At 39.8% G+C, this 6,891-nt stretch overlaps 1 long non-coding RNA gene across 2 annotated transcripts; it reads left to right on the top strand.

The window, feature by feature from the left end:
• The first annotated feature begins 2,185 nt into the window (after positions 1-2,185).
• On the top strand, positions 2,186-6,874 carry LOC123107913 (uncharacterized). Of its 2 annotated transcripts, XR_006451804.1 has the most exons (5): positions 2,186-2,585; positions 3,209-3,316; positions 3,409-3,463; positions 3,557-3,610; positions 3,693-6,874. It is a non-coding gene; the product is annotated as an uncharacterized lncRNA (long non-coding RNA). The 2 variants fall into 2 exon arrangements; XR_006451803.1 differs by having other exon boundaries at positions 3,557-6,874.
• The last annotated feature ends 17 nt before the right edge of the window (positions 6,875-6,891 follow it).

The raw sequence follows: 6,891 nt of genomic DNA, 5'->3' as shown, positions 1-6,891 counted from the left end.
CAAATGACAACTCATGTCCATGGTTAGGAAACCTTAACCATCTTTGGTCAACGAGCTAGTCAACTAGAGGCTCACTAGGGACACAGTGTTTGTCTATGTATTCACACATGTATTTGGGTTTCCGATCAATACAATTCTAGCATGAATAATAAACATTTATCATGAATAAGGAAATATAAATAACAACTTTATTATTGCCTCTAGAGCATATTTCCTTCAGCTTGATGGTGTGATCAATCTTGTCGGGCTTTCCATATCTTGTGGCTAATTATTGTTATGATCCTATGGTTTTTCCCCATGTATATTACTTCTGCACTACGAGGATGGGAGGAAGGCTACGACTGTGCTGATTCTTTGGGTTCTTTTCCTTATTATTGTTAGGATTCTTTGTTTTGTTTCCATGTATGACTTTTACGTTGGGAGGGTGAGACAAAGGGGTGGGGAACGAATGAAGGGGAGGCAGGCGAACGAACGACGTACGGATCCACCATCACAACCGCAGACTCCTCCTTTAGGAAATGAGGCGAAAATAAACCAGTGGGAGGGGGACGAAAAAAACCAGCGAAAATAAAACGGACGAAAATGGTGGGACGAAAATAAACCGTGGATGCTATTCACCAACTCAGACATTAGGAGTAGAGATATAGAGATATATCCTGGAAACGTACAGATTATTTTAAATGCTAAATTTATATAATCTGAAAGGGAAAAACCACCGTGGTTTGAACCTCGCGTGTGCATGGGCTAACCACCACACCAGTTTACCGTAGGCGTTTTAATGGGATAAATAATATTTATGTTGTCAGTCATCGAAAAAATTCATTTATATTGTCAGTTCTTATGTCATGTCTATCCAAAAAGTTTTTATGTCATGTCTATCCAAAACTATATTTATGTTTTTTTTTGAAGTTTTCTTTGAGAATAGTGAAACGTTTCATTATAAGGTAGCTTAAGATTACTTACTATATTTAGGTTGAATTGTCACTTGTTCGTAGATAATAAGAGGATGACTAAGACTTTAAATATAGCTTCCCCACAAAAGAATTTTATATATAGCTGGGTGGCCTAGGGACTCATCAAAAACAATAAGGTGTGCATCAAAGGCTCTATCTGGGCTATGCCACGTTGGATAGCTAGGAGACAAAGAGAGATCGAGCAATTGGGCGAGAGAAGAAAAGAAAATCAAGCCAGCGATTCGACGATGCCGTGTGTTTGGCAGCTTGTTGCCATTGGCCCACGTAGCCAGGTTGCCTTCGTAGAGAAGCTACCCATCAGCCCATCACCCCAAACCCTCTCTCCCGATGCGTCCCCTTCTCCCTCTTTCCTCCTAAATTTCCTGCCGCCGCCGCAGCCCCAGTCTCCACCGGCCGCCTCCAGCGCAAGCCGCCAACCGGCGCGACCTCGCTCGGCTCCCCGCCCTCGCAGGCGACGACGAAGACCAGGTCACCCTGCGCCTCCAGTCCCAGCTCATGCTCGCGCAAGCCCGCGGAGGACGGGAGTTCGAGATGCTACCTAGGGTTGCGCCGTCTCCGGCCACCGCCGCCGCCGCAGCGGTTGGACAGCTCTCTAGGGCGGGGCTCACTGCCAGTTTGGTGAGGTTGCCAAGGGGGCTTCCGTCTGTGGCAGGGTCGACGGTCGGCTGCAGGGCCGCGGCAAAGGGGCAGGAGGTGCTCAGCGGGGTGATGTTCTAGTCATTTGAGGAGCTTAAGGGGGAGCTCTCCCTCGTGCTGGAGGGCAAGGACCAGTCACTCGCCAGGCACAAGTTCGTCGATGAGTGCGAGGCCCTCAACGAGCAGGAGCATACCAAGTTAGTGTTGCTCCGCTTAGTAAGAATAAAATTAATCCTTCTTCTCTTGTGTGTGTTTTTCTGACGAATCATGCAGGTATTTTACTAATATTTCTGAATACATACTGTAAAATTATTTCAAACTGCCACCAGGGACTGTTTCTGCTATTATTTCAATACGAAATAGATGCAAATGTTGATTTAATCTTTAAAATTGCCATTGCAGTGTGGAGTACAATGGCGCACGCCGCGCCTCTCCTTGGCTGAGTGCCCCCGCACCGTCCTGACTCGCGAGCCGCTGATGCCATGCGGGCTTTGCCCGGCGGTGGCGAGGGGAGGAAGAGATCGGGGGGGTGGGGGGGCGGAGGGGTGCTGGTGGGGTGGCTGTGGTTTCGCCCGGGTAGCCTGCGGGGTGGGGCGGCATGAGCGGCCGATGTCTAATCTCCTGCCTTTTGGGAGCTGCTGATTGCTACTACTGGTTCATTTTTAGGACAGAAAATGGTTCAGTGGTTGAAACACTGGCGGGTTTCGAAACAGTCAGGACAGTGGGCTGCAAAGTCCAGATACAAGTGGGCTGCAAACTTCCATCTTCTGCCCAGTAAAGAGAGTAGGGGCTCCTCTTTGATTAAAAGGTTTCCATAGCAAATGCATTTGGATTGAGTTCAGTTTACGAGGCTGTTAGATGGAAGGTACCCCATCCTTTTGCTGCTTGTTGGAGGGAAGTAATTACAACAATGACTCAGATGTTGGATGTCGGTGATACTTCAGCTCCAATACAATTCCAGCCACTCATCATCAGGTTAGATCTTTCTCTACTTTGATCTCACACGTTGTTTGCATGATGCATGGTGATGAAATTCTGCTCTAATTTCATGATTCATGATGTAGCAAGTTATATCTTCATAATATAGTGCCAATTTTTATTGTTTTTTCTCACAGAAAACATGTTGATTGATTGTCACTAAAAATTGTACTCTTTAGTAAATTCATGATTCATGATGTAGCAAGTTATATCTTCATAATATAGTGCCAATTTTTATTGTTTTTTCTCACAGAAAACATGTTGATTGATTGTCACTAAAAGTTTATATTTTTCACTTTAATTTTTTAACTCCACTACTGATGCTTTAGTGCCATGCCCACAGTGTATGTGAAAATGACAAGTTTGACTTGTTATGTGTATCTGTAAGGCCAATTTTCTTTTGCCAGCTTTCTTTCCCACTCTAATACTTTGTTATACTCATTGAGATTCATTCAACTCTCTTTTGCATAATATTATCTTATTGCATTTGTTCTAACTGAGCAAGTATTACATATTTCTTTTATCTTCGTGTTAGTAGAAGTGTAATGTTTGAGAAGAAGTCTTTTGGTTAGCTTTGCATCTATATTATTACGCTTGTAAGTCATTCCATTGGGTTGCAGCTTCTAGGGTGGAATGTGCTATTGCTACACATATGGATAATTTGACATGGTAGAGTGAGTGATTGACGGAGGAAACATAAGGAGAGAGTCAAAAGACCAGTTGAGCAGGTGACATTTTCTTATATTTATGTAACCATTTTGTATCACTCTAACCTGAGTGTATTTTATCTTGTGGTCTAATGCTTTTTAATTGATGGTAGAGTGGGTGATTGACGGAGGAACCATGAGGAGAGAGTCAAAAGGCCAGTTGAGCAGGTGACTTTTTCTTATATTTATGTAACCATTTTATATCACTCTAACCATGAGTGTATTTAATCTTGTGGTCTAATGCTTTTTAATTGATGGTAGGCATTGAGGGCATGTTGAGATCATTTCTTGGTGCATTTTGTATCATTCTAGCCCGTGAGTGTATCTAATCTTGCAGTCGATTGTTTCTAAGGTTTTGACTGGTTGATTTGCTGATGTGTCCGCCCTATGGTTTCAGGTTAAACTTCAATCCTTCACAATGTAGTTGTCATTATGCAGAATCTAAGACTGAAGAAATCGCACTGCTGATAATTTAGATCTCACCCTTGTAAATAAAGTTGAATGGGCTGGTAACATAGTTCTAAAATTTCATTAACTCAAAGTAGGCGGTGTTCTTTTTGAATGGTCTTCTTTCTTCCTCGTATGTCAAATGCAAGCAAGCATGCCTCTGCCGAGGCTTAGAAATATCAAGGCGTATGTGTCCAGGTCACTTTTATATACTAAGCAATACCTTTTCTTCTTTTTGAATGCACAGACCTGAAAGAGTTCTGTTATTTTACCCCTTTTTTGTGTAGATTTCTTCTCACCCAGCAGCTTCTAGAAAGTAGAGTATATCGCAACTTCCGAAACTTATTAAAGATGATGGTTCTGATGTTAATATCCAGGATGATGCGTTAAGCTCTTTTGATAATTTATCAGAAGAAGAAAGAGCAGAAGAAAATGGAGGATCCTAAAATGACTCAAATAGAACTAAGAAATATCTATGCCACAAAGCTAGGTATATTCAAGGAAATAATACGAAGCATTATATTTTGTTTATATGCGTAAGTATACTGACATGCCGGTAAGCGATAATGGTATTGTTGAACAGTGAACGCAAATCCATTTTTTTAGAACAATCTGTATGCATGAGTTGAGCTGGTATCTAGCTATGCTATTTTTATGCAAGGTGCCGAAGTTCAATAGCATTCATGATAATCCCCAACTTTAGTATCCAGCAAAAGAGGAGGATATTTTTGGTGCTACTTATGGCCGTACTAGCAGAATAAATGATGTATGCCATCTATTATGACTTGTTCATCTTGTCTACTGTTACAGCAATGGGTTAATTTGCTGGTTTTCCCCTGTTCGTTACATTCTTTATTGCTCTACTTAATGGAAAGCTGTTAAAACTAAAAAATGGCAACCTGTAGTTACTGGACACAATGGATTTGGTACAACACTGGATCTATTTTATTAATCCATCAGAATAAGCAGAACAGACCCCATGGCAATTAAAATGGTGGTTCAGAATATAGAGCGACTTATATTATCTGCATATAGAATAGTTTATTGTAGGCTACACAGAGCATCGGTTCAGCACATCTAACATTTGTTGTTACTAGGAATGCATACAGTTAGTTAGTTACTATTAACTTATATATACTCACAATGGCCTCATCTCACAAAATTGCATGTGTTGTACTAAAGGCATCTGAAGTAATTCTTTTAGAAGGTCCATGACAAGAGGTGAATGGTATATTGGTATTGTACAGAGTCTTCAATCCAAAGGTATAAAATTAATGCAGTGCCATAAAAATTTCTACTTGCTATGGTGCAGTTTCGACTATGTCAATAACGTGCGGGTGTGCATCATTTACATTGGTCTATCATACAAAAATGCAGGCTAATGCTTGCTGGATATAGGGACTACTGCAACCCACATGTATTACATTTTAGATGTCGTTTGTAATATCTTTTCTTTTCTGCAATTCTTAGAACGCTGGATTTATCCAACTCCATTATGTATAAATTAATTCCTTACTTACACCCTGCATTCAGAAATTATATTCTATAGTTACTTAGAAAGAGTATATACATCACCAACTCATTTTCAGTTGGACATTTCATTTTTCAGAATCACTGTTTGTTTAATAATGCTGCAGGTTTTCCTTTGACAGATTCCAGTTGGTGTCACAGAGCATATATGCTCATTGGATTTGTTGATGTTGAAGCATCAGCGAGAACACATGAATGAGGAATGAGGGTTCTTATGAGATCACAAGAATGAGGTATTACACCCGCTCCAAAAGTTTCTCAAATATACTCTAAAAATTTGTTGCATGTTGTAAGATGTTTCTGTTGTTCATTTCTGTTATTTTTACTTTAAATCCTAATACGAATACAAGAAGTGCCCATATTCTTGTGTTCTATACAAAGTGCCCATATTCTTGTGCTGTTCTGACTAATTCTTTAGACACATAGAAGTCATATCTGGTTTACAACATATCTATCATTATGAAATTATAGATATTACTATATCATCTTATCCGTCAGTCGCTCTTCCTAATCCAAAGGAACTTGTGGCCCGGAAAACCAATTGAAACGAAATAATAATAAAATTTCCGAAAAAGTTTGTTGTGTATGCATGGAAATACACTATGAATTTGCAAATGTTCAGTGGTAAAATCTTGAAAGATGAAGAAGGTAGTTCTTTTTTTAATTGTAAAGCATGTACTAGATGATAGAGATGATAGCATTTCAATCTCAGTGTTGCATATTACCATAAGGATTTACTTAAGGTCAGAACTTTGCTTTAATAGTTTCTTCTAAACTGGACACAGACTCCATACCATGTCTTTGAGATGGAGTTGTTCGTACTTGTCTCTGTGAAGCCATTTTCACGCAGGTTCACACACATTTGTCTTCCACATATAGAAAACTAACAGACGTTAGCATCAGGTTATTTGTTTTCTTCTGTAAAAGGTATGGAAGCTTTGGTCTAATTAACAAAAGCAAGCTTTACTGAGCAAGGCAGACAAATAAATAGAATGACGATATGAATTGAATCAACACTTTAAATGCCAGCCAGATCAAAAGAAAAACATTTTTTACATAATACTTGTTAGGATTGTAAAAAGAATGAAGCCCTCCCTGATGCTAGATAGAACCTTCTCCAGTACCTATTTAGTAGTGCACCAACTACTTTGTAGTATGCAAAAGCATGATGGCTCATCAGCTCCTGAACCAAGTAGGGGAATAGTTCCCAAAGATAGACCACCTTAAATAAGAGTGCATTTTTTATTATTTTATGAAGCAGAGAGTATTTTAATAAGCCGTAAGGTACTAATTGTTTTCCTATGTAGCGAAGTATGAAGATCGGGCCTCAAAATTTCAGTACTACTATCATTATCTCGGATCACATGATGTTGGTTGTTGTTATTATACATGCCCTTTTGTGGTCCATGAGGGATACAACTATGTTGGCCCTTAGGATTGAGGATTTCAAATCCGGCTATATCAATAGGATTGTGCAGATTATTTCGAAAGAAACAGTGGTTGCTATGGTTTGTATATTCAAAAGGAAATGTATCTGTTTAAGGCAGTGAGGTATGTCCCATGTTTACTCATACACACATCTCTTGAACTTCCTGCTGGCAATACATTATTTGATGTCA

Source organism: Triticum aestivum, chromosome 5A (genome assembly GCF_018294505.1).
Source record: "Triticum aestivum cultivar Chinese Spring chromosome 5A, IWGSC CS RefSeq v2.1, whole genome shotgun sequence".
Lineage (NCBI taxonomy): Eukaryota > Viridiplantae > Streptophyta > Magnoliopsida > Poales > Poaceae > Triticum > Triticum aestivum.
Note: the sequence above shows the minus strand (reverse complement) of the source record. Positions and strands in the feature narration are given on the sequence as shown.